Genomic DNA, 25387 nt, shown 5'->3' on the forward strand with positions numbered 1-25387 from the left:
AGGGTGCTCATGTGTCATGCCTTCTACCTTTTGATCAAGGTTGACATGTACAAGGGTCTTTAACCTAATGATTTGAAATTGTTAAATTTTGTACTTACGAATAATTCTCTTAGTTACTTTAGAATATATTTTAAATTTCCCCGTTACTAAGCACGTAATCATTTCAAATACGTAAATGTTAGGACATATCTTTTTTGAGATATTTCTAGTGTTAGCTTATCCACAAGTTAACTTCCGTGAGAGCTTTTGTGGTTAAACTCTTGCTTCCTAGCCTCAAGCAATTCGATCCTGGCCCATGCTTGAGTCTTCTTGCGCAGTGTATGCTTCCGAACATCATGTAATTTATTTATCAAATATCATACTCGATTCCAATTGCACATTAATAAAGTCATCTATAAGCCACAAAATTATCCGAGGACTCTACTTACCAATATCACATCTCATCTTCTGGTAAGTCGTCCCCGGTATATGAATTAGTATAAAATTAAATGCAATTTTTCGGCTAATTTGTGCTTCCAATTTTCAAAGTGTTTATAAATATATTTGATTTAGACTGCACACTAAATCGTACATATTCTCTGCCCCAATTGATTTATTACTTCAATATTGAAGTTGTACATGACAGTTAAAATTTATTCTATCCAAGTAATTTTTAACGGATCATAAGTTAGGATTAAATTTATTATTACCCCCGTGTTATCGTCAACGATCACATGTATGCAAATTTATTAATACATAAATTTATAAATGACATAAAAATATATATTTCTCATGCACGGTATAATATAGAAGTTTAGAACAAACGTAACTTATCTCAAGTCAAGGCAAGCAAATCCTGATTTCAAAATTGCATGTTCAGCCAGAGAGGGGTTGTAAAATTAGCACTCCTTTATGCAGCCAACACTTTTTTTGGCAGTCCTTCTTTCAATTTTATTGTTGTAGAGTGTTTGTCCTTCAGTTACCGAGTACATAATGAGATTCTGATGTCTAAATTACATCTTTGTGATTCCTTTTTTATTTACACATTTCTTGTAATATTTGTCTGTAATACAGTTTAGGAGTGAACTTGAGCAGCCTTTTGCCGACCGATTTGCAGGCTTCATCTCTATATATAGAGACAACATGAGAGTGTTGATGTGGTTTTGACATGATAGATACCGCATCAATCCTTCCAGAAATTTTGCAAGTAACTACTGATTAGTAGTTATAATCCTCCCTTGAATTTGAGTTCAAATATCAGACGCCATTGATTTCAAAAAATTATGCACCATGTACTATGTCTGTCGCAGCGCTGTAGCAAGACTGCATAAGTACTTCCTTTTTTTCCCAGCTCTAGTGGGAGCGTAATTCTTTTATTACGCTCCTTTTCTTTTTTAAACAACTGTTGCTAGCTGCCTCCTTTTCTTTCCACAAATTCGGCATTTTAACCTAGCCAGTTCACTTGATAAGTCTGGTCTAGCATCATCTTTACAACACCTCCTTGTACCATTCTCGTCACCGTTCATAACCTTTTTTTTCAGTCAGCTTGTAATGCTTTTTATTCTTACTAATGATTGTTGCATTGAGACCTTTTATCATCCAGTTGCCCTGCAATTTAATTTTATCCTCCTGCTGCTGGATTTATTTGGCAAGAATTTTGGCACAGACTTGTTCCTTGTATGCTTCACATTCACACATTTAGTCCCTGAGCTACCTTCCTTCGATTGTGATCATGATTGCAGGAAGTAAGATATTTGTACTTTTTCCTGTTGCTTTAAGCTACCTTCCTTTGATTCTATCTTCCGATAATCATCTGACCAACATTTCTATTTATTGCTTCATCAGGTTGTTCAGTCCTTGAAAGTTTTGAATGCCCCTGCATGGTGATTTATAATCTTTTGAAACACATCCAAAACTTGTTTCTTGTTACTTTTGGAACGTCAATTCTTCGATGTTCACATATTTCTTTTAGATTCTGAATCCCCTGAATGATAGCACCAGCCACCAGGGATAGACTCTTACAACCATGTATGGCTTTTCCGGCATCCCCAATTTTGCTGACCCATATATCTCAAATGCTTCAAGAGTTGTTCGTGAAACCTTTCTTTACACCTTAAAGGAAAGTGATCAAGCTTATTACATGAGAATGAAAGATCAATAGGTATCGAGTACGTAAGATCGACTAATGTATCATACATTACTTGAGATTCACCCTCACTTATCTCCCTTAGATTGGTTACCACACATGTTTGTTCTGAGACTTTGAGGTTCACAACACAGGTTTTTTCATTGGTTAACGATTTTTTACCTACAAGAATTTGATGTGTAAGAATCATGTTGTTCCCACAAATATAAGAATGACAAATAGAAATAATACAACCTTTAACATATGATTCCTTTGTTTCAAAGAGTGTCTAAAGCTCACGCAAAACGAAAAGTGAAACCTTCACATCAAAAACATCATTTTTGCATATTAATCAGGCCAAACCCATTTGCTGCTCTATTAGCTTCCCTGTAGGTAGTCTCGACTCTCATAAGTTTTTTAATAAAGAGACCACATATAGACATTGATCAGACTATCCATTAAATAAGTCAATATCCTCTCTTGCCAACAAAATTCCTCTCTTAAAAAACAAAAGCTCTGACATGAGCTACCTCACAGGAAAGATGCGAGCTACCTTAAAATTCCTCGATTAGTGTAGACATTTTTTATAAATATGCTCGAATTCATAAAATACACCAGTAATGATAGATTTAAACATGAACTATCATCATACACCTAAAAAGCTAAATGCATTCATACTTATAAAATCAAATGATAATACTCACACAGAAATCAGAAAGTAGTTGATCACATCATAACCATCGAGCCTTGAGTATGAACAAGCACAAAGCAGTTGACCAGATCATCACCTGAGGCTTGAGTATGGCACACAAATAGAAAGCATTCGATCAGACCTTGAGGCTTGAGTATGGCTCACAAACTCTATCTTTGTCCCCGACTATGGTGATTCTCCCAACTCCTTATATATTGACTATTTATGATGCATATGTCCAGACATTATCACCAGTTTAAAATTTTATCAGACCCTTAAGATGGTTTCTAGACAATAGTAAATTCTTAACTAAAGAAACAACTGAATTGACCTGTTGAGATAAACAGTGTCTATATATAATGACCATCAGAGTAGACTACACAAAACATGCGCAGGTGAGAGCTAACCTGGCATATACTAATTGAAATGGGATGGGATCGAGGGATTGCTCACTCTTCTATGAGAGTGCTGAAATATGTTAGACAAAAATGCCAAGGTAGATAAGTAAGACCAAAAATAGGGATCTGTTATCAGGTCCTTCGTCCACAGTTAGTTCTGATATATCCTAAGCACCGGTGATTGTCTACGGTTAATCTACACCATACCAGATTATAAATTGAAATGGAATATGATGCTTATATTCTAAATCTCACCAAATTTTAATGTGCAAAGATATATATTGGTCAAGCTAACAGCAAAGAAAATTATATGGAAATATATAGTGTCTACAAATTATTGATATTAAAAGTACACAAGGTAAATAATGCCTAACAATGTGCACTTCCTATCTCAAATGGTTGCTAGCTAGAGATCTTCGTTGGAGCCTGGAGGTAATAACAGCGGTTATGTCGAGGCCAAATAGAGAATGCACCTTGTGGCTAAAGAGTGAATACATGTTCGTTAGTAGAATCGACTTTGTCTTTTACTCTTCCTCAAGGAATTTGTGTGATTTTCAATGCCTGTTTAAGCGGAGGAAAAGGATCTTCGCGACGAGAAACATAAGACAAAGGCAGACAAAGATAAGCAATTTTGAGCTAATATCACCAATATTTCTGGAATTAATAAAAATATATAGATAAGGCCAAATTCTGGAATATGTCATTACCTGTTTTGTAAGCATATACAGATTAAATTTGAACTACAGAGCAAAGACATTTAAACCTATGGTGGGATAGAGCATGAGATTTGAATTAGGTATGTTAAGGGTCTTTCTTGAAAAAACACTGAGCGTTTCATCTTTGTAAAAATCGAGAAACTACGAACTTGAAGAAAAAATAGGGATGAAATCTATATGTTTTCTGCATTCAATACATGAAGATAACCTTCATATTAGTATAATGTGCTCAACAAAAGATCCTTATTTTTATTCAATTTTTTCAATATCTTCCTCTGATAAGCGACGTAAACAGGAGATTCGGGAACTTCATCAAGCCAACTCATATGAATAAAGTTGTAGAAAGGGTGCAAGCACTGTATGCACGCATGGTTGCTCGAAATTCCTCGACTCTTCCTCTGACATGCGACGTAAGTGGGAGATCTGAGAACTTCAGTCAATTCATTGTCCAACACCATCTACAACACTCGGGTCCACAACTCCATTAGGAAACATATCCTTGAAGGCCTTCTTAGCCATCTCATTGGCAATCTCCATCTCCTTCTGAATCTTCAAATGACGTTGATGTAAATCAACAAATCCAACATCTCTTGAGTACACAACTCCTGAATCAGAGAAGTATCACCATGCATCTCCCAAACAAGCATAGGATTCCTGAGCCACTCCAGCAGCACAACAACTTGATCCTCCAATACATCGATCAAGTGATTAGGCCAGTCCTGATTGACTTTTTCCACCGCCGTGGGACCAAGCATGCTCCTCTCCAGCCACAACAGGAACGCAATAACGCTAATTGAATTGAATGAGTTGCGGCCAAGGGTGTTAATCAGAGTAGAAAAAAGCTGGTGGTCAATGGTGTGGAACAACTTGTACACGGTACACCTCAGCAGCGCAATAACTTGATCCCCAAGCATATTAACCAAGCATATTAATTTTTTAATTTTTTAATATAATTTTTTTTAATTTTTTAATATTAAACAAATCGTAATTAAATATATAACATATTAATTTTTTAATTTTATATTAGAATGTCAAGTCTAATTGTTATTAAAAATTTTAAATTTAATCTTAATCACCTAAATGAAGGATTAAGATTTCATTTATGTTAATTTTAAAGTAATGTAATTTTGAACTTCGCCACGTCCTTGTAATTCGAAGTATTTTTATTCTATAGTTATATAAATAAATATCTTGTTGTCCTCTAACTGAATTCCAGAAATTTCACAATAATTTACAAGGAGTACTACATATATAAATTTATACTTCGCTATAGTTATGTGTGATACTGTGAGTAACAAAATAAATGAAAGAAGCATGGAACATAATTTCTCGAAAAAATAAAGTATGAAACATAATAGATAGTTTGTTGGAGGAGAAGCATCATGGTAACTGTGAGGTGATCTTGTGTTGTAGAATTATATCAGTTTTATTGCAATAAAGTATAGTATGCAAATGTCTACTTTGTCCAACAGTGATTTTGAAAGTATTCCATAGCTAGTTAATTATGCAATGCAATTGTATTTTGTATAACTGTTAACATATTATTGATGCCAATTTGCTTCACATACATCAAATTAAGATTTCGTTTGAGTATTCTTATAGAGCCAAAAGAATTAGGGATTGGTAATTTTGGGAAAACAATTAGAGTTTTTGTAATTTGGGGCTGCGCTTGGGAGAACTAATAATCATAAAATTTTGGATCCATTTTTAAGGTGCCTACCTATCCTTATATAGGAATCAAGCCCATGTAGTTCTTATTGGACCAATACTTCTTTTCTTTATGAACAAGTCAACCGTATATGTAAAATTTCTTCAATTAATATGTTTCCATTGTAATATGTTTCTTGATGTTAAATATTGATGATTTGTTGGGACTCTATTAATCTTTTTAATAGTGTCAATACCCGTTCTTGAATCGAGTTTATATTTAGTATCAACAAGTCCCCAGGTGGGATTTACTTATCATGCTAGCTAGGCATTCGAGGGTGCTCATGCATCATGCCCTCTACCTTTTGATTAAGGTTGACAGGATTTACTTATCATGCTAGCTAGGCATTCGAGGGTGCTCATGCATCATGCCCTCTACCTTTTGATTAAGGTTGACATGTACAAGGGTCTTTAACCATATGATTTGTAATTGTTAGATTTTGTGCTCACGAATTATTCTCTTAGTTCCTCTAGAATATATTTCCCAGTTACTAAGCAAGATAATCATTTCAAACACGTAAATGTTAGGATATATCTTTTTTGAGATATTTCTACTGTTAGCTTATCCACAAGTTAACTTCCGTGAGAGGTTTTGTGGTTAAACTCTTGCTTCCAAGCCTCAAGCAATTCGACCTGGGTCCAAATCATACTTGAGTCTGCTTGCTGGCACAATGTATGTTTCCAAGCATAATGTATTTTGATTTATCAAACATCATACTCAATTCCACTTGCACATGGATGAGGTCATTTATAACCCACAAAATTATCCGAGGACTCTACTTACCAATATGTTGTTAAGAGTTGTCCCACATCGATTGTGGGAGGGGCACATTACTAGTATATAAGTAGTCAGATAAATCCATTAGTACGAGGCCTTTTGGGAGTGACCAAAAAAAAACTGTGCAGACTTGGCCCAAAGCGGGCAGTATAATATATCCATAATATATTGATGGGGAATTATCATAGTATATATATATATATATATGTATGTATATATATCTTTTATTCGGACTGTACACTAAATTCGACGGATCACAAGTTAGGATTAAATTTATTATTAACCTCATGTTATCGTCAACAAATCACATGTATGCACATTTATAAATATATAGACTTATAAATGACATAAAAATATATATTTCTAATGCATGGCATAATACAGAAGTTTAGAACAAATGTAACTTACCTCAAGTCAGGCAAGCAAATTCTGATTTCAAAATTGCATGTTCAGCCAGAGAGTTGTGTTGTAAAATTGGCACTTCTTTATGCAGCCAACACTTAATTTTTTAATTTGGCAGTCCTTTTCTCTGCTTTCGATTTTATTGTTGCAGAGTGTTTGTCCTTCAGTTACCGAGTACAGAATGAGATTTTGATGTCTAAATTGCATCTTGGTGATTCCTTTTCGATTTACGCATTGCTTGTCAAAATTAGTCTCTAATAACTTGAGCAGCCTTTTTGCCGACCGATTTGCAGGCTTCATCTCTATATAAAGACAACATGAGGGTGATGATGTGGTTTCGACATGATAGATACCACATCAATCCTTCCAGAAGTTTTGCAAGTACAGCTTCGGAAGTGCAACAAAGCTCTAGAGTAGCTACAAGCTTGCATACTGAACTATGCAGTGAACATGTGTGGCTCGTTGGCCTACTGATCAGTAGTTACAATCCTCCCTTGAGTTTGAGTTCAAATATCAGACACCATTGATTTCAAAGAATTGTGCATCATGTACTATGTCTGCCGCAGCTACCACTATATATCAATTTTTCACTTGCTGCTTTGCTTTCTCTGTAGCAAGAGTGCTTTGCTTTCCCTTGAGTGAGAGCGTAATTATTTTATTGTGCCCCACATATTTTCTTTTTTAAACTGTTGCTAGTTGTCTCCTTTTCTTTCCACAACTTCTGCATTTTAACCTAGACAGTTAACTTGATAAGTCTGGTCTAGCATCATCATTACAACACCTCCTAGTACTATTCTCGTCAGTTACAGCTTTTTATTTCATAACTTTTTTTTCAGTCAGCTTGTAATGCTTTTTATTCTTACTAAAGATTGTTGCATTAAGAACCTTTTATTATTCAGTTTCCCTGCAATTTTTCTTATCCTCCTGCTGCTGGATTTCTTTAGCAAGAATTTTGGCACAGACTTGTTCCTTGTATGTTTCCATTCACACATTCAGTCCCTGAGCTACCTTCCTTCGATTGCAGATCATGTTTGTTAGGAAGTAGGATATTTGTACTTTTTCCTGTTGCTTTAAGCTACCTTCCTTTAATTCTATCTTCCGATAATCATCTCACCAACATTTCTATTTATTGCTTCATCAGGTTGTTCAGTCCTTGCAAGTTTCGTATGCCCCTGCAAGTTGATTTATAATCTTTTGAAACACATCCAATACTTGTTTCTTGATAATTTTGGAACTTCAAATCTTTGATGTTCACATATTTTTTTTAGATTTTGAAGCCCCTAGATGATGGCACCAGCCACCAAGGATAGACTCTTACAACCATGTTTGGCTTTTCCGGCATCCCCGATTTTGCTGACCCATAGATCTCATATGCTTCTTTGATTCTTCTAATTTTTTTGAAGTTTCAAATTGTTTACCAAATTTTCATGTATGGACTGCATCCAGTTTCCTTGCAGCTGTCTCTCGTAACATATTCCAGGTCCAAGTGTCCAACATAAAATGCATATGTTGACGGCTGATAAAAGACACCTCCAGAGACAATGATATCAGTAATCTGCCCAGAAAAAGAAGTTTATCTATCATCAAAACCATCAGTTCTTCATTATTGATCACAAACCTCAAATACAAAATATCTTCAGTTCAAATGTATGCATTGCTTTCTCAGCTTCTTCCTAACCAAGTAAAAGAAACAGTGTAGTAAATTTTGAGCATCTATTAGCTCTATGGGCTATACATTTGTAAATTTTTACACTCAGTGAATTACATAGATCTAACACGTACTTCATTGAATTACTTAGATCCAACACGAAACTCCAATAATCAATTATCCAATACACTAACGCAAATAGTATTATAACACTCTCTTCCTCAATTATCCAATACACTTATGCAAATAGTATTATAACACTCTCTGACTAACTGGCCTTACAAAGCACCCGCTACAAAACAAAAAATCACCACAACACGATAAATGGTATATGGGTAAACTAGTACCTAGCAGGAAGAGACAAGCAGTAAACAATTCACACCAACTTGCCTTCTACTTCATGATTAGAATTTGATAATATAAATCGAAAAGTGTCCCCGCCTGTTACTAATTTAGAGGATTTCCTCCGCCTAACCTAAAAATCAGAAAATAAAGTTTTTCAATTCTGCTGGAGAAAACAAAATAGCAATTCCTTAGCCTCCACTGAATAAGTTTATGTCAACATTCATTAGCACTGGAAATCTACTGTTGTTTCTGAAATTCACAATGTAGCTGCCTCCTAAGTGTTTTCCGAAATTTGAAACATCTAGCCAGATACTTAATTTGGTGATCAGACCCCCCCCCAACTCGTACGCAATTTTTTAAACACTGCAAGTGCGGAACCAGTAATTAAATAATTTATATAAACTACGAGCTGAACAAGTCTTCCTAAGACATTATTTTATTAGATAATTCGGATATTTTGCGAGCAGAACAAGCCTTCCTAACGTTTCATTTTTTTATTGGCAGTCATTTCAAAAGAAGGATCTGAAAATGAAAAACACGCTCCCACTGTACGACACTTCGATCTTTCATTTTGTTGCATCTACCTCATCAGAAGTAAACTCCAGTTTGCCAAGGGTCTTATACAGAAAACCCCAAATTGTTTCTTCACAGCTTGAAAAACATTTTTCTTGATGATAAAATGCACATAATCATGATTCAGGGTGAGATGAGCGATCACGTAGGTGCCATCACAACTACAGACAATAACATAAGGTTCACAAGGAGTGAAAATTTGCTTCATTCATCCAGGCTTGTATGTGTTTCCTAGACTTTGAGAACTAACAAGAACAAATGAAAATACCTCCAATTTAATTTTGATTATACTTTTCTTAGCAATTTATCCTTTTGGACCGATTGACCAACTCTCACAAAAAATATGATAAATTTTTGGAGATAATGTATGTTTATCTAAGGTAAATTTCATTATAAATTAAAGTTCATCTTTTTAATGGTATATCACCGAGCACTTAAAACAGTTCACATCAAAATTTGGATAAGTAGGCATATAAATGGCCTGAATATTCTTATGTTCTGACTCTTGACTTGATATATAATATTTTTTTAAAACAATGTCGTTTTCTAACAGTACATTTTCTTAAAAATTACACTTTGGCTATATTACTCTCATTAGAACCTTTGACATCAAAATTCTGCAAATTTGGTTCGTTATTAGCCTCAATCTAATGACGAAACATTTTTTAAAGATGAAAAGTTAAGGTATCTAGGGCTAATAATGTCCAAAATATTATTTTTGGAGAAATTTAAGTAACACGAAATGTAATGGGGCATGTAGCAAATTAAGATAGCCACATAAACTATTGAGACACTGGATAACAAGATCAAAATATAGGCACTTGAAGTATATGTACACATTATTTATATAGTTATATAATAATACCAATCTTTGCATAAAGAAGTTCAAAGATCTACTTGGATAAAATTCTGCATAAAAGTGAAGAAATTTAAATTAAATATTTTAAAAAAACTAGTATAGGAGCCCGTGCTAGGTACGGGCCTCCTTAATAATTCATATATTTATGAATATTATGTTCTATTCTTGATTATTGAGAAATTGCATTTCAAAAAAAAAATCACACTATAGTTTAACCCTGTTAACGTAGGCATTATAAGATCAAACTATATTTGCCTTGAACAGATATAAATAGCCGATCTCTCATGTTTAATTATGACAGAATAGAAAATGAACGAATTTAAAGTGCACCATGACAATATTAATATTTCATCGACAAAAGACAACAAACATTACTAACAATGTTTATAACATGAAATAATCTTTACATTTTTTTTGAAGAATATGTAACATAGTAAATTGTTTTTTAGTGTTCTACATATACACATACACAAAAAGATATCCGAGTAGCAGAGAGACCAAATGCAAAAAAAAATCTATTTTTTGTTACAAAACTTTTCAGATTTTCTAGTTTGGAAAGATACGTCAAGTTCAATTGCATAATACTTCACCACTATAAAATGTTTGCCTAAAACTACAGTGATAAACAATACTCGTTAAACTCCCATTAAGCAGTCAAACCAGTGGACATGGATCATCACGCAACAATTATGCACGAGGAATTGCAAATATTTAAAAAAGGTTGGTACAAATTAATCCCCAATTTATGGGTCATATAATTCGGTGTAACCAAAAGTAATCAAGTACCCCCATCGTTCCAAAAAAGTTTTTCTTTCACTTTTGGCACAATCCTTAGATTTATGAGAAGGGCTCCGGTCTAGGGCAAACGATTGTTACTACGCATACAATAGGGTGTTTGGTGTGAATACATGGGAGCCCATTATTTTACGTGCTGCAGAACTCTGCCTTAGGGTATACGATTTCCCTTGACGATCTCCCTTATGAGAACCCCACTTGTCCACAAATTTTCTCACCATCGAGGTCACCACTACGATGTAAGCAGCAATGTCTCAGGAAGTTTTCTCACCATCGAGGTATCCATTATGATGTAAAATATTATATTTAATTGAGAATAAGCTATGCTTCAAAAAAAAATCTTGCGAGCAACCGTTTCATTTATTAAAGACTTGAAAGATGAACAATTACTATAATGTTCAACACTTTATGAAGCTCATATATATCGACCTGCCTCAGGTGTATTATACGTATTTCAGAATTGTAAAATAACTTACGTACTTATAGCTAGGAAGCAACTTTAAGAGCGATGAGCCTTTTTATTAACCCGTTAGCATACTAGTAGGGTTGCAAATGAACAAAGCTGTTCGTGAACAAAACTGAGGGTCGGCTCGTTTAAGTGAACTCGACTCAGTTCGTTTTCTTAACCGAGCCGGTCTTGAACATGAAAATTAGCTCGGATAAATAAATCAGCCGAGCCGAACTTTTTGTCTGTTCGACTCGAACTCGGCTCGTTTAGTTCGGACTTATCTCGGACTCGGGAACTCGATAACTCGACTCGGCTCGGATAAAATTTATATATATTATAAATAATAAATTATTACTAATCACTTAAATGTTTTTATTAGTACATTTTTAATCATTTATTAATAATTTAATTATTTTAAAAATTTTATTTATTTTTCTAAATTTAACACTTAGTTTTTCCTAAGTAAACTTCAAATTGTTATCATAATACATTCATCTCCAATTCTTCCTATTTTATAAACACCATTAAATAAATTGTAATTTACATAAACCAAATTTAAGTAAAACAGCAAAACATAATGTCAAATGCATTAGCTGTCCTTAATCAGATTTAGATACATTAGCTGTATTAGTTGTCCATAATCAGATTTAGATATATTAGTTGTATAAATCATTTTAGATAGTTACCTTCCAGAGTTAGAGTATAACAGCTGTTGTAAAGGTCGAGATCTGCAAATTAGCTGCATTTCAGGAGAGAATTCAGCTTGTACTATTGTTATATAATGAGGACTCTAAAACAATAGGGAGAACACTTTATACCCTACCAATAATCTTGTCATGGTATCAGAGCCACAATTCCGATTTGCCCTTATGTTTTCGATTAATTCTTTTACATCGTTCTTGTATCTTGATAAAGTTTCTTGTTCCTAGTTATTCTTAATCATTCTCTCAAAATCATGTCTTTAGACAAGTATCACATTCTCTTGGTTCGCCTTAATGGAAAAAAATATTCAGCATGGGCGTTTCACTTTCAGATTTTTGTCAAAGGGAAAGATTTATGGGGTTATGTTAGTGGCACCAATCCTGCTCCTGACAAAGAAAAAGACGAGGTTGGATATACTCAGTGGGAAACTAAAGACGCTCAGATCATGGGTTGGCTGCTAAGATCCGTCGACCCCAATATTATATTGAACTTATGACCTTTCAAGACTTCAGCCAAGATGTGGGCTTATCTGAAAAAGATATATAGTCAGCTGACAGCTCGTCACTTTCAGCTAGAACATGACATAGGCAAACTTCAGCAAGATGGCCTTTCAGTTTCTGACTATTATTCGTCATTCATGAATTTATGGGTTAAATAAACTAATATTGTCTATGCTTCTGTACCTGCTGAAGGTTTCAAGTCGGTTCAAGATGTACATGAATTTACTAAAAGAGATCAATTTCTTATGAAATTGTGGTCTGAGTTTGAAGCTACTAGGTCAAATCTTAAAAAATCGAGATCCTCTTCTTTCTCTGGATACATGTCTCAGTGATGTGCTACGGGAGGAACAACGTCTTTTTACTTAAGACACCTTGAAAGAACAACAATCTGAGTTCGTTCATGTGACGTATGCAACACAAGGTAAACCAAGAGGTAGGGATATGCGCAATGTTCAATGTTTGTCATGCAAAAGTTTTGGACATTAGGCTTCAAATTGTTTCAAAACGTTTTGTAATTATTGTAAGAAAAATGGACATATAATCAAGGAATGTCTTATTCGTCCACCGAAGAAATCTGAGACAGCCTACACAGCCTTGGTTGGATCAAGTACCAACGGTACGATGAACACTGGACATACGGCACGTAATGATATTGCTCCTATCCAACATGTGACACCTGAAATGATTCAGCAAATGATCATGTCGGCATTTTCGACTTTAGGAATTTCTGGTAAATATTCTCTTAAATCACCTACTTGGTACTTTGATTCTGCAGTTTCTAATCATATGACAAATGATGCTGATTTTCTTAAAAATATAAGTAAATATTGCAGAAATCTTGAAATTGGTACCGCAGATGGAAGTCATTTACCCATTAGTGATATTTCTTCCTCTCTAACCGATGTCTTTGTCTCTCCCGCCCTTACCACTAACCTTATTTCTGTCGGTCAATTGGTAGAAAATAATTGCAAAGTGACATTTTCAAGATCTGGTTGTGTTGTGCAGGATCAGCAGTCAGGGAGGGTGATCACGAGGGGGCCTAAAGTTGAACGTCTCTTTTCTATCCAATTTCCATCACCATGTCGCTTTTCTCATATTGTTTCTTGTAATTCTACCCATATTGATTACCATGCATGGCATAAGCGTCAAGGACATCCTAATAATGACATTCTTTGTAGTTTGTTGAAATCTGGTGTACTTGGGAATAAAAAGTTATCTTCTCTTAGTTCTGTCCAATTTGATTGCAATTCTTGTAAACTTGAAAAAAGCAAAACCTTACCATTTCCCATTCATACATCGAATGTAACTCAACCTTTTGATTTAATACACATTGATGTTTGGGATATGTCACCAGTTGTTTCTCATGCTATGTTTAAGTACTTTGTCACATTTATTGACGAATATTGTCATTTCACATGGATATATTTGCTTCGTTCCAAATCCGAAGTACTCTCGACTTTCAAGATCTTTCATGCATATGTTCAAACTCAATTCGATACAAAAATTAAAATTCTGCGCTTACATAATGAGGGTGAATATATGTCTCATTTGTTTCAAGAGTATTTACAAGTCAATGGCATAATCTCTCAAAGGCCTTGTCCTTCAACACCCCAACAAAATGGGATAGCTGAAAGATAAAACCGTCATCTTCTCAATGTTCTCCGTACCCTTTTGTTGGAATCATGTGTGCCCTCTAGGTTCTGGTGTGAAGCTCTCTCCACTGCAGTGTACCTCATAAATAGATTACCCTCACCATCCTTAAATCATGTTTCACCTTACACTCGGTTATTTGGTCGTATTCCAGATTATTCAGGTCTTCGTAATTTTGGATGTGTATGTTATGTTCACCTTCCTCCACATGAACGCACAAAACTCACAGCTCAGTCAACAAAATGTGCTTTCTTAGGATATCCTCTACACCAGAAAGAATTTTTCTGTTATTATCCTAATTTACGACATACTCGGATTTTAAGAAATGTAATTTTCTTGGAAAATCAACCTTTTTTTCTACCTACAATGATCCTCCTTCCCCTTTATGTTCAGCTATACCTTTATATACTAACTCTTCTGCAGATCCTTCATCCACTCCAATGTCATTCAAATCTGAATATCTACTACTTTTGGTGTATCAACGACGCACTAAAGTCATACCAAACCAGAATACAATACCAGAAACTCCATCTAATCCAATTCAAGCCACTGCACCTCAAATTGATTCTTTTGCTGCTGATCCTGCCACTCGTAGACATAGCACTCGAGTGAGCCGGCCTCTAGATAAGTATGGTTTTACTAATCCTGTATCATTGACAACTACTGTATCAACCATTCCTATTCCTACATCATATAAACAGGCAATGAAGCATGAGTGTTGGAGGGAAGCTATTGAAACTGAGCTTCTTGCAAACATGGGATGTTGTAGTGCGTCCCCAATCCGTGAAACCTCTGGGCAGCAAGTTTGTGTTCTCTGTAAAACTACATCCAGATGGTTCCGTTGAGCGGTATAAGGCTCGACTAGTAGTTCTTGGAAATAGACAAGAGTACGACATAGATTACGAAGAGACATTTGCACCGGTAGCTAAAATGACCAGCGCGCGAACTATACTAGCCCTTGTTGCAACTCAATCATGGAAATTGTCTCAAATGGATGTAAAGAACACTTTCTTGCACGGTGAACTTAAGGAAGAAGTTTATATAACACTTCCCAATTGTATGCCTATTTCAGCTAATCATGTTTGCAAACTGAAGCGCTCTTTATATGGTTTAAAGCAGGCACCTAAAATCTGGTTTGAAAAGTTCAAATCCACTCTACTTGGTTTTTCATATAAGCAAAGTAAATATGACTCCTCTCTTATTCTGAAAAAGACAAGTACAGGTATAGTTATGCTTTTTGTCTACGTGAATGATATCCTTGTCACTGGTTCTGATCTCCTTGCCATTGATCGTCTTAAGAATCAGTTACGTTCTACTTTCCAAATGAAAGATCTTGGTAAACTTTATTACTTCCTGGAATTAGAGGTACATTATCTACCACATGGTATCTTCTTGAATCAACACAGGTATATTCAAGATTTGGTTGAATTAGCCGGACTCAAGGGCGCTAATTCTGTTGAAACCCCAATGGAGATTAATGTCAAATACAGCAGAGAAGAAGGAGAGCTACTTTCTGATCTTACTTTATATCGGAAGCTAGTTGGTAACCTTATATATCTTACTATTACTCGACCGAATATCTCTTATGTTGTGCATATAGTAAGTAAATTCATGCAATGTCTTTGCGACGAGAAACATAAGACAAAGGCAGACAAAGAGAAGCAATTTTGAGCTAATATCACCGGTATTTCTGGAAATTAAGAAAAATTTAGAGATAAGGCCAAATTTTGATATATGTCATTAACTGGTTTGGAAGCATATACAGACTAAATTTGAACTACAGAGTAAAGACATTTAAACCTATAGTGAGATTGAGCATGAGATTTGAATTAGTCATGTTAAGGGTCTTTCTTGAAAAAACACTGAGGGTTTCATCTTTGTAAAAATCGAAAAACTAAGAACTTGAAGAAAAAATAAGGATGGAACCTATATGATTTCTACATTCTATAGATGAAGATAACCTTTATATAAGTATAATGTGCTCAATTCATTATTTTTATTAAATTTTTTCTTTATCTTCCTCCGATATGCGACATAAACAGGATATTCGGGAACTTCATAAAGCCAGTTCATAAAAATAAAGTTGTAGAGAAGGTGCACGCACTGTAGGCACGCATGGTTGCTCGAAATTCCTCGATTCGTCCTCTGATAAGAGACGTAAATAGGAGATATGGGAACTGAAGTAAATTCATTGTCCAACACCAACTTGAACACTCGGGGCCACAACTCCATTAGGAAACATATCCTTGAAGACCTTCTTAGCCATCTCGTTCACAATCTCGGTCCTCTTTCTCAGAATCTCCAACCGTCTTTGATGTAGATAATACATCCTCGGTACACAGCTTCAGGATTATAGAAATGTCACGTAGCATCTCCCAAACAAGCGTCAGATTCTTCAACCATTCCGGCAAGACAAACTTGATCTGCCAGCATGTTGATCAAGTGATTAGGCCAGTCCCGATTGACTTTGTGAACAGCCTTGGGACCAAGCCTGCTCCTCTCAGGAATGCAACCACGCTGATTGAATCAAACGAATCGCGGCCAAGGGTATGAATCAGGGTAAAAAAAGGCCGCTTGTCAATTGTGTGGAACAACTTGTACACCTTATCAGCGATCTCAATAGCAGAGAAAAGATTGGTTGAGGAGGCAAGGTTGTTTGAGGAGGCCATTGTTTGTGTTTGGTAGGTATAAAGTATTCTTAGAGTTTTAGCGATGCAAGTGAAATGCAAAGGAAGCTAAGAGCGGAGCTATGGAGCTGGCTGGTACTAGTTTATATACACTTACAGATAAGAATAGGTCCTCAGATATTTAATATTGCTAGCTTAAAACCCGTGCGATGCACAAATCGCACAGTTTTTTTTAAGATTATATTATTTTTTAAATTTTTTTGAATTCATTTCTTAATTTTGTTCATTTAAAACTTTAAATAATATGACTTCATAATAATTATATTAGTAGATATATATGTTTATAACTTTTTAGAATATTTAAACTTATTTAAAGTGATAGCATTGGTAACAGGGGAATGTTATTATAACGAAATTATCATTTTATTGAGGGTAAAATTTAATGTCTCCATTATGTTCGGACTGTAAAAAATATTATTTTAACATGGCGATTACTTAATCGATTAACAATAATTTTATAAAAGATATATGAAAAAGACTATATTATTGATTGAACGATATAATTTTATTGATAATTTTATGTGTATTTTAAAAACAATATTATATATGTTTTAATTAAAATTTGATTTTTTAGTTCACATCAATAGGATACGAATTATACTTAGTTTAATATTAATTTGATTTATCTCGGATCAGTGGTTTACATTATTTTATTTTAGCCCGATGTTCAATACACCGACCAAATCAAACTAATTATTTTTAGTTTAATTTTATTTATTTTTTAAAATCTGGATCAATAAGATAATTTTGTTTTACACTGAATAATTAGTATATATGATTTTATTTGGTCGAATTGTATTTTTATTTTAGTTTTGTGTTAGTGTGAATCAATTGTATAATGTATTTTTTTATCCCGGTAAATAAAATATATTATTTTGTTTATCCAAGTTCATTAGTATAATTTTTAAGAGGATGGATATTATTATTATTTTATCTTAGCCCGATTCACATGATATATCAACTAAATCTTAATAATTATATTTAGTTTGCTTAAATTTAATTTATCCCGAAGTAACAAATTAGAATAATATAGAACTCGATATGAATTAAAATATAAATTGGCAGAAGAAATTGAATTCAATATAAATTATAATGATATAGAGTTCGATATATAATAGAATTGAAATTGGTAAAGCAATAGAGTAAGTTGACTTCAATATCAATTAAAATTAGAATTGATCGACCCAATAATTAGAATTAGAATAATTAAATGAGGGTAATTAAGTAATTTCAGCAAGTACCGATCGACCGACTAACAAACTTTTAATGTTTCCTCTATTATAATATAGTATAGATTTATTTTTTGTATTGTTTTCGATATTTCATTATCTGGGGTGCACAAGATTCGATTTATTAGTATTATCTTGAGAAAATTTGTAAATTTAAGCGATATACACAATATTCTTCTGGCATGGGAATAATTTGACCAACGAAAATAATAACATTTGGTGATAAAAGAAGTGGAGTCTAGTTTTTCTTTCGAGATTTTATTACTCCATTCGGAAAAAAGTCCTTGAAGGCCTTCTCATGCAACTCACTGACAATCCTGGTCCTCATCCTCAGAATCTCTAAACGTCTTTGATGTAGATAAACAAATCCTACATCCTGGTCACACAGCTCTTGAATCATTGAAATGTCGCCACACATCTCCCAGACAAGCGTCGGATTCTTCAAACATTCCAGCAGCACATTAACTTGCGGATTCTTCATCAGGGACCTCTATAGCAGGAATCCAAGAGAAAAGATTGGTTGAGGAGGCCAGGTTGTTCTCCTCATCGTTTTGATGTATCATGAACAATCCTCTTTTTTTCTACTCAAATTTTGAGATGAATTTTGAGGGATAAACAGTGTATAGAATGACAAGAAGCATGATGTTTGAGAAGAGGTGAGCGATGAACTTGGTCGGAGGAGATGATAAACTCGCCTAAAATATGAAAGAGATGTGTTTGATGAGGGACGGAGAGAAAACGAGTGGGATATATAAGGAGAGAGACAGAGATAGAGAGAGTGTGTGTTTTAAGATTTGAATTATAAATGAGAACATGAGTAATATATAGGACTATATATGAGTAATATATAGGACTATAGGAGTGACTTTGGTAACGCTTCCTTTTGATAACTAAAACCAAACCATCCAACGGCTAGGGACGATCCTTTGCTAGTTTTATGCGGATCATCAATATGGACCACATGGTATACAATTTTAATAGACAAATGATAAGATGCAAAAGCGATTCGCCCAAAATGATCTTGACCAATAAAAGCCTACCACATGGATCACCAATTGGACCACATGATATTACACTATAAGTGAACGACTTAGATATGAAGTTAGCGCGATCCAGGTGAAATGATTTTGACCAATATGAACCGCATGATATACACTTTAAACGAACGACTCAGATATGAACGACTCAGATATTATATGATGATTCTGACTAATATTTTAGATTCATAAGATTATTTTACTTATGTATTAAATCAATAAAAATAATGATTACTAGTAGCTAGCCAATTAATATTTTCAATTAAAACACGTTACTTTTTTATTTTTCTTACCAAGCCGCCTTTAATTTTCAAAAATAAAACTGGCAATTTTATTTCAAAAAATAATAAGTTTATAATTATTAATAACTTACAAATATCTCTTTTCAACTAAAAGGCATTATAAAATTTAATTCAAATGAATTATATAATATAAAATATTTCAATTCAAATTAAATAAAAAAATTAAGAAATCCGTGCGATGCACGGGTCTTAGACTAGTATATCTGAAATATTAAGCATTAATAAAGTAAAAACAATTTCTAAAATCAAAATTTTGAATTGGGGTCAATTTGAGAGCAAAAATTAAGAAAGTTCATGGTTTAACCGGTCAAAATAATAATTATATGTATATGAGAATAACATTTCTCTTAATTTTTTATTCAATTTCCTACTTTTATAAAAAAAACTAATAATTTTCATTTTTTTTACCAATTAGGCCGATTTTTTAACGACTAATCTGATATTTTCCGATTCTTGACTGTTTTTTGTAAAAAAAGATTTTGATCCCATTTTAGTATAATCAAGTCGATTAGGCACCGTCTAGCGATCAATCGGTGATTAACAACTTATTGTATGCTTTGCTATCATTAAAGAGTATTAAATAATATATGATTCTTTGAAGACCTTCCTCTACCTCCCTATGGTAGCATGAACAGATGAATCACCAACAAGTTTTCTTTCTTTTCGCTAAATTAGAAGCAAGGTTTTGTCTGTATCCATATAGTATGGGCCATGATCAAGGTACTTCAGAAACTGAAAATTCATTAACAAGGTACTAGAATTTGTTTGCTTAAAAAAAAACCTACAGAGATCTCTGCAAAAAAAATCTGAAGGGGATGTATCTCTTTTTAATCTTTCCTGAAGTATTTTTAACATCTAGTTCCACTCTAAGAAGCACGAGTGCAGGTGTGGGGGTGCGAGTGAGTGCATAGTACGGGAATACGTAAATTCGGCTAATTTTAAATTATGGGGATTCGGGTGCGGTGGGATACGTCATAATAAATAATTATTTTAAATATATATATTTAATAATATTTTTAATGAAATATTGTTTTAATTGAATGTAATATAGTACTTTTTATTCAAATTAAAAAATGATAGATTTTTTATAATTCTAAATTCAATTTATTTTCACTATAAAATGATTGGGGTACAGTGCTTATTCCTTTGAAGTTTTAATTGTATAGACACCTACAAAATCATGTCCACTCAATTTAAGTAATATAATATTACACATACATACACCTCACACCTATATGGTGAGTGAGTGGTGTTTAGTTTGATTGAAAATCAAACAAAAAAATTACGAATTATGCCCTTCCCGCACCACCGCGAATCCCATCTGACAAATACGGGGACACGCCGCCTGGCGCACCCCGTACGTTTCCAGCCGCACCCCGGAACGCACCCGCACCTCATACGTACTCCGTGCGCAGTTCGTCAATAGAGTGGCGCACCACTGCTTCCTAGGTTCCTCTTATATATGTAGTCCTGTCTCGAAGCCCAATATTTGCAAAACATGAAGTACCTCAAATATATCAGTATGACTAGGCCCAACACTGTATAAAGTTAATTTAGGGAATTCGCCTATCAACATTCAAATTGACTTGTAAGAGTAACAGCCTGGGGACATATTAATTTGATAACATTTTCATTTTTCATCAAATAAGTGAGTAACAATGAAGCATTATATAGCATATTTACTGTGGAAAGAAGTTGGAACACAGGAATGGTATCATGCTTACCGTTATCTTTCTTCTTTAGTTCTATAATGTTCAAAAATCAACACTCTGCCAACGGTAGACAGCTAAGAGGGAACTGTTACATAAACTTCTTTCCAATGCAGACTCCAAAGAAATAAAAAGAAGTCGGGAGAATGGGGGGTCTGCAAGACAAAAGATCCTACCTCAGTTAAAAGAAATTATGCTTTAATGGATTGGCACTGCGAAGATCACAAGGAGAAGTCCGATGTTGTATCTCTCATAAAAAAAATCTCCAGATACAAACCGGTATTCATAATCTACATGGAAAAAGGGTTTATCTATTATCAAACCCATCAATTCTTCATTGATCACAAACCTTAATACCAAATTTCTTCAGTTTCGATTTGTTTTCAGTTCAAATGTATGTACTGCTTTCTCAGCTTCTTCTTAACCACGTAAACAACACAACCGCGCAAATTTTAAGAATCTTTTAGCTCTATGGACGAATGAATTTGTTAATTTGTACGGTCACTGCATGTACAGCCACTGAATTACATAGATCCAACACGAAACTCCAAGAATCAATTATACATTACACTAACACAAACAGTTAGTATAACACTCTCTGACTAACTGGCCATACAAAGCACTCACTTCCAAAACTAAAAATTACCACATGTTCAATGGTATGATGGGTACAGTAGTACCTGGTAGGTAGACGCAAGCTGTAAACATTTCACAATGAATGTCAGACACCAACTTGCCTTCTACTTCATGATTATCAGATATGGAAACTCACCTCTCCCTCTATAAAAACCCCCTCTCCGTCACCACCTGAAAAGATCATGTTGTTCCATGAAATCACATTGATGCAAATCTATCTAATATTTTATCTAGATAAACCAAAACCATAAAAAAAACATTCCTAATGAGTGCAATTATATTATTTTAATAATATAATGAATAAAATTCGTAACATGAGGCTAGTTTCTGAACACTTAAAAAAAGGATAGTCTCTTTTAAAAAGATTAGCAAAAACAATGTAGAAGGTCCCACCGGGAGTCGAACCCAGGTCGCTGGATTCAAAGTCCAGAGTGCTAACCACTACACCATGGAACCATATGTGGTTACTTCTATATTTAGGACCACCTATATGCATATAGGTAGACCTAAGATGAATTCATCAATTTTGGAAGAACATGGAATAGAGAAAAGGCATCCCCAATCCCCAAAAACCAGTGTGATTACAAAAATTCTTTTGAAAAGAGACAACAAAAACCAGTAGTGTCAAACTAAAAGCTGCTTGATGAAAATTTACCTTACTGGGGATCACATGGGGAGTTTTAGATGGTCGTCCAACAAGGTCATTCCGCATTACATATGTTTCCAATGTGGCCCTGTGTATTTAGTTCAACAACATTCACAAATCAACTATTCAACTAAAACAGAAGATTTATACAAAAAAAACCCTAATTTCAGTTAAAAGTTTAATGCAGGCAGCCACAGAGGATAACAACAAAAATAATTAAAAACTGCGAAATTCGGGACCAAGATTAAATTAAATTTTATCAGAGGTACGTACTTGTCACACATAACAAGCTAATACTATAAGCACGCACGGATATAATTTATATCGAGCTACGCCACCTAAAATGACATTCGTTAAGGAATGAACATTATGACCTACATGCAAAGGTTGAAGAAGAAGGCATGTTTCCACAAATACTAAATCTCTCCAAATGTATTGCTATTTATGCATATGCCAGCTGTCCTCACTTTCAGGCAACTCAATTTACAACCCAAGAAAAAAACAATTTTAAAGTCAGAAACTTGATCATGTTGTCAGTGCTTGCACCAATCATCCCCTTCGATGGTAATATAAACGTTCATTGGATGTTTATGTCAGACAAAATCGTAGAACTACATGAATTATGATCAAACTTAACCGTTTGATAAAAGAAACCAACCCTTAAAACTCCAAGGGGGTTTACAATATCTTCCAAAACTTGCCTAGTTTTTCCTAAAATTTTATATTTTTACATAAATTTCGAATGAGGCGTGCTTGGTATATGTTTGATTGGGTATGTTGAAATTGTAAGGGGCAATTGAATTGAAGCACGTATGTAATGTACATGAAGTAAATAAAAGTGTGAAAGATAAACATACATAACAAACACACACAAGAAACAAAGAAGGAGCTTACAATATGGTCAAGCTCTAGCCTTTCTATACTTGTAGTGCTCGTCTTCAATTTCATTCAAGATTGATGATTAAAAGACTGAGTGAGCCTTTTAAAGCTTGTAGCTTTACAACCCCCATATCACTGTTTTTTGTGTTTTGATGATTTTGTTTGGTTTTGGGGGAAATCTTGAATTGGGTCAGTGGAATTGGAGTTTGAAAAGATTTGAACCCTCCACCCGGTAACATATTGATAGTAGGAGGAGGAGGAGGAGGAGGACACGTTTGTATAACTGTGTGTGTACATGATCCCTGAATAAGAGGATATTGGGTTTAGGGAGGTTTTGGTGATGTATCAAATAGATCATTACTTTCCGGTTTGACTCAATTTGGTTACCTATTTAAAATTTTGTATCAATTTAGTTATTTAAAAGTTAAAATTTTATATCGATTTAGTCATCGGAAGATGATTTATTTGATACAAAATTTCAAATTAATGATCAAATTGAGTCAAACTGGAAAGTAATGACATACTTGATATATTTGGATGAAACGAGTGACCGACTTGATATTTTTCCCGTTTTGGAAGTCAAATAATCCAAAGAATCCGGGTGTTCCGGTTAATATCAGACCCGGAAATATGATATATGGTTAATATATATTTTATATGATTCAAATTTGGCAGAAAAATCATGCTCGAATAAAATATAATACTGAATACGAGTACCTATATACCCGCTCAGATTATATCTCATATTTTTTTCTATAAAATAATCCTACCTGAATATGATTCGTGCTCTGTATTTGATTAAAACCTGGATATTGATTATAGTTTTTAACTCATTAATTTTTTTAATAAATATCAATTTATAATTTATTAATATTTTAAAATGGAAAAATTGTAATCTTATATACCCAGTGCATCATATATTTAAGTTTTTAATTTTATGATTGTTTAGTATATTTATAATATTACATATATTTTTAAAAAAGGATACCCTATATCGCCCGTATCGCCCGTATCATTTTACACCCGTAATTACATGACACATCATTATTGGAAAAGTTTTTGGAAAATAAATTTGGGGAACCTAACATTTCTTATCTTAAACGTGAGACATGAAAAATGATCCAAAATATAACTTCTGAAAATTATGATCCAAAATTTCCTTTGATCACATTCACTGTTGTAAAAAGCGGGATGTTGGTGAGACTGCGTAGCTGTATGAACAGTTACGTGATAACTCAACACAATAACAACACTAGAACATGACATGTTAATAATACTACGTCTACATAAGAAATCAGGAAGAATGAAGACAAGGCAAATACAAGAATCAGAATATTAGAAGAAAGCCTAAAGTCTGTTTACAAGTCACTGAAAGAAGTTCATTAATATGATCATGCCTCAGTGATGAAGAAAGGTTAAAGACTTTTAGGATCTCAGAAACGTTGAAGATTCAGTATACAGGTGCTACCGGAAGATTTCAGTGTATTGGCATTGATTGAAGATAGACAGTGTTCGAAGCATAGAAATCTGAAGAATTGAAGACAGGGTATAGACAGAGGTTAATGAATACGTTGTCTAAAGTACCAGAAAGGATTCCAGTGAAAGTACAGTTGTTTATTGACAGTCAGTCTTTGAAGCAATAAAGTTGAGGCAAGTTTAACAATGTAATCAAGGTTATAATCCGAAGACCTGAATCGGGGTTAGTCGTCTGTGAACCAGACCAGTTGCACCAGGCGTCAACAGCTCGTGAAAGGAATCTGGGTATTATTTATAGAAGGATTGTTAAGTTGAGGAACGCACTTGGATTGAACGTTTATCTGTTAAAGTACGAGAAGAGGTGCGCGGGGTATACAGCTAAACAGCTCAGGGGACTGGCGAATCTCAAAATTTAATTGTTAAATTAAATAAATTATTTAATGGACTTTAATATAATTTATTTAATAAAC

General features: G+C 34.1%; 1 long non-coding RNA gene and 1 other non-coding gene across 14 annotated transcripts; both read right to left on the bottom strand.

Annotated features, from left to right (window-relative positions):
- Positions 1 to 23748, bottom strand: LOC141707114 (uncharacterized). Of its 13 annotated transcripts, none has more exons than XR_012568986.1 (7): positions 23457 to 23748; positions 22572 to 22650; positions 21961 to 22087; positions 21296 to 21435; positions 2809 to 8351; positions 2176 to 2287; positions 1 to 2091 (listed from the first exon to the last, which is right to left on the bottom strand). It is a non-coding gene; the product is annotated as an uncharacterized LOC141707114 (long non-coding RNA). The 13 variants fall into 13 exon arrangements; XR_012568989.1 differs by having other exon boundaries at positions 1 to 2083; positions 2360 to 8351; XR_012568985.1 differs by having other exon boundaries at positions 2360 to 8351.
- Positions 22301 to 22372, bottom strand: TRNAQ-UUG (transfer RNA glutamine (anticodon UUG)). The gene has a single exon. It is a non-coding gene; the product is annotated as a tRNA-Gln (tRNA).
- Positions 23749 to 25387: the final 1639 nt, after the last annotated feature.

Source organism: Apium graveolens, chromosome 2 (genome assembly GCF_009905375.1).
Source record: "Apium graveolens cultivar Ventura chromosome 2, ASM990537v1, whole genome shotgun sequence".
NCBI classification, from domain to species: Eukaryota; Viridiplantae; Streptophyta; class Magnoliopsida; order Apiales; family Apiaceae; genus Apium; species Apium graveolens.